The following is a 3633-nucleotide window of genomic DNA, read 5'->3' on the forward strand; positions in this document are numbered from 1 at the left end:
AATTGGAAGCCTATCAGGTCCTGTAATCAGTGAACACTAAGAGAATAAGGCAGGCCGTTGGAGACAATACAAATAACAAATAAGACCTTTTTTTTATAGAAAAAATCATTCTCCCAGAGAGAACTGCGATTCAGAGATAATTAGTTGTTCTTCCTTGGATACCTATTCATAAATTAAGCTGAGTCCAGACTCTACAGGGGACCTGAAATCACCCACAGAGCATCAATTCATCATTGTTACCTATAATCATCCCTTGGTTTAAGGGGTTTTTAAGTAATGACCCTTGTCTTATTGCCTTCTCCTGGTAAAACAAAAAACAAACAAAAAAAATCAGTCTTCGGTTGTAATTATATTTAAGATGTGTTTTTCCTGTTGACCTTAACAATTATTGTCCTCTCAAGATTTCATTAGATGCAAAGATCTTTAGTCCCTTTTATTCAAGATTTTAGCACAATTCTCTGCCTGTACAGACAAGCAGTCTTTTTCACAATTTTATCAGCCATAGTACCCTGTCTGGTGCTTTGCATATGGAAGTCACACAGTAATTATTTTCACATAAATAAGTTTATCGAGGCAGGTAGGTGGCACGGTGGATAGAACTCTGGACCTGGAATCAAAAAAAAAAACTTGAGTTCAAATCCAGTCTAAGATGCTTACTATGTGCACCTGGGTAATTCATGTAACCTCAGTCTGCCTCAGTTTCCCCATCTATACCACGGGAATAATAATGATACCCAGCTCTCAGAGCTGTGGTGAGGACCAAATGAGATATGTATAAAATGCTCTCTTTGTAAACCTTAAAACCACACACTCACACACATACACACACACACACACACACACACACACGCACACACGCAATTGTTGCTGCTGCTGCTGCAGGGGCTGCTATACTACAATTACTGCTCCTATCAAACCACCACCTCTAGTTTTCCTATTCATTTAGGAAATAGAATCCATATCTACAACTTTGCTTTTGAGGAACATAAAAGAAAATATTGATGGAACAGGTCAAAGATAAATTTCCTCTCTGTTGCTCTAGCTCAACAGTTCATAAAAATTTTGATCTTCAGAACCTTTATATTTTAAAATTTTATTAAAAACTCTCTATGGCATTTACCATATTTGAAATAAAAAATGAAATCTTAAAAATATGTATTAGTTCACATAAATATAAGGAGAAGAGAATAAACATTTATAAAGTGATTAATGTATGCTCATTATTTTAAGCACTTTTTACAAATATTATCTCATTTGATTCTCACAACACTGGGAGATAGGTGCTATTATCTCCATTTTACAATTTAGGAAACTGAGATGAAAAGAGATTAAATGACTTGTACAGAGTCAGATAGTTAGGAAGTGTCTGAGCCCAAATTTGAACTTCGTTCTTTTTGATTCCAGACCCAGTGCTCTATCCACTGTTCCACCTAGCTGCCACATTATGGCTAAAAACAACAATAAACAACCCCATTACACATTAATGTAAATTACATATTTTATAAAAAAAATACTATATTTCCCAAATAAAATAAACTGAGAACGACTGCTTTAAATCTTTTGCAAATCTCTTTAAAGTCTGGTTTAATAGGATCTCATATATACTTTTATATTCAGTCTTTTGTAATATGCAAATTTGGCTGAAGTCACTGAAAATAATGCAGATATATAGTTGGAAAAGGGAGTATTTTAATGTGCAAAAAATGTCTTAGGATTATTCTTAAAATAGTTTTGACATCTTGGACCCTCTGAAAGAGTCCGGAGGATTATCAGAGGTGCTCAGACTATACTTTGAGAATTGCTTCTCCAATAAATGATGTTTGTTAATATGTATGATATATTTGTTAATATGTATGAAATATGTAACAGAATATAAAGTGGTCATGGAATTGTTTGGAGAATAATTGGAAAGCAATAATCATTGGGGTAAATGCTGTATCATATTCTTATTAATTTGTAAGTTGATGGAACTGAGGTTCTCTGAAACTAGAAAATGCAGCATGGCAAATGACAAGACTACAGTATCAATCAGAAAAGAAACACTAGCTTCTGTTGCCCAGGGTTCCAGAAGTTCAGGTCTCAGAAATCTAACAGGGCCCAGACTGTGGAAAACAAAGTGACTCAAAAAAAAAAATTATCTTATGTTTTTTGTTTTTGCTTTTGTTTTTGTTTTTCTGTTTCATAGTGGCTAAAAAGCTAACCTCAAAACAAAGAAAACTTGGGATCAAGTGTTGCCTCTGGTACATATTAGCTCATGTGACTTTGGACAGGTCACTTAAAACTTTGTGCCCTTGGCCTCTCTCTAAGACTGTAAGTTATAGGGCCTCTCATCTTAACTTTTATCAGTGATATTCCAAGGCTAAGCACTAACTCCTATATTTTTAACTAACATTTACATTAATTTAAGGTTTATTTACATGTTATTGTATTTTATTCTGACAATAATCCTGAGATAGGCAGTATTATTCCCATTTTACAGATGAGGAAACTGAGATAGGCAGCAATTAAAATATTTGCCCAGAGTTGTTGTTACATTGTAACTGAGGCATAACTTGATTTCAAGTCCAATAATCTGATTCCTTTCTAAGTTTATTTCTCACAATTGCATTGTACCTGAATCAAGATTACCTAATAAATATTTCATTTTATCATACAATTGTTCACTCAAGCTTGCCAAGCATTGTTGTGCTTATAGTTCATAAAGATGTTTTAAGGTTTTTTCCTCATTTTAAGGATTTCTTGAATACCACTTAAAATGAAGCCAATTTAGACTTTTATGTCAAAAAGCAGGGAATAACTAACCCAAAGGACTTAATTCTTGCTTAGTCCTCCCTCCCAAAGTTGGCTCCCCTGTCTCTTTCCATTTGTTGGCATAAATTTAGAGACAACCCAGGGGTTCCCAGCTGAAAGGGAAAGACCTGGATTTGGTGTCTGTCCCTTGACTGACTTTATTAGTATATTCTCAGAGGCCATCAATCTTTTCATTCTCCCAGTTTTGGCTCCCCAGGAATGTCTATCCCAATTTGTTCCTGTGAAACTTGAGGATTCTTATGTCTTACCCTTTGCATAAAGTTGATACCACAGGTCTTCTCATAAGAATTCCAGGAAAATCAGGAAATAGATTATTTCAAATGTTCCTAAAATTAGGATCTTTTGTGATTACTTCAATTCCAGCTTATGGGTCTTGGTGAATATTACCTTTTCCAAAAGGGAAAGGCAAAGTAATAAAGTTCCCAGTAAAAACTAAGAATAAAATCAATGTGTTCACACAAAAAAATACCTTTCTCCTCTAAGAGTACTATGTTGTAGGGTGTATAGAAAAGACGTGTGCCACCTTAGACCTAAATAAAGCAGGACTGAGTAATCCTTTGGATATTCATTAGTCAAGGGATCTGAGGTTGTCCTGACATCATAAAGTATCATTTATCCTTGGCCTCTCATGGTCAGAGATGCCCCACCCATTTTTAGGAAACCAGTGAAGGGCTTGGGGAATACTGTCCTGCCATGAGCTATGTTGGTACATTTGAAGCTGATTTAAATACTGTTTTCTTATTGGTTCTCATCAAGTAGTTGCTTTCTATAGGTTATTTGAATAAAAGTTGTCATTGTTTTGGGTCAATAATGAAACTCCTG

The 3633-nt window shown here is 34.8% G+C and overlaps 1 long non-coding RNA gene across 1 annotated transcript; it reads right to left on the bottom strand.

Annotated features, from left to right (window-relative positions):
- Positions 1–418: 418 nt before the first annotated feature.
- LOC127557919 (uncharacterized) lies at positions 419–3324 on the bottom strand. Its single transcript, XR_007952659.1, has 2 exons — positions 3060–3324; positions 419–607 (listed from the first exon to the last, which is right to left on the bottom strand). It is a non-coding gene; the product is annotated as an uncharacterized LOC127557919 (long non-coding RNA).
- Between the last annotated feature and the right edge of the window lie 309 nt (positions 3325–3633).

Source organism: Antechinus flavipes, chromosome 3 (assembly GCF_016432865.1).
Source record: "Antechinus flavipes isolate AdamAnt ecotype Samford, QLD, Australia chromosome 3, AdamAnt_v2, whole genome shotgun sequence".
NCBI lineage: Eukaryota > Metazoa > Chordata > Mammalia > Dasyuromorphia > Dasyuridae > Antechinus > Antechinus flavipes.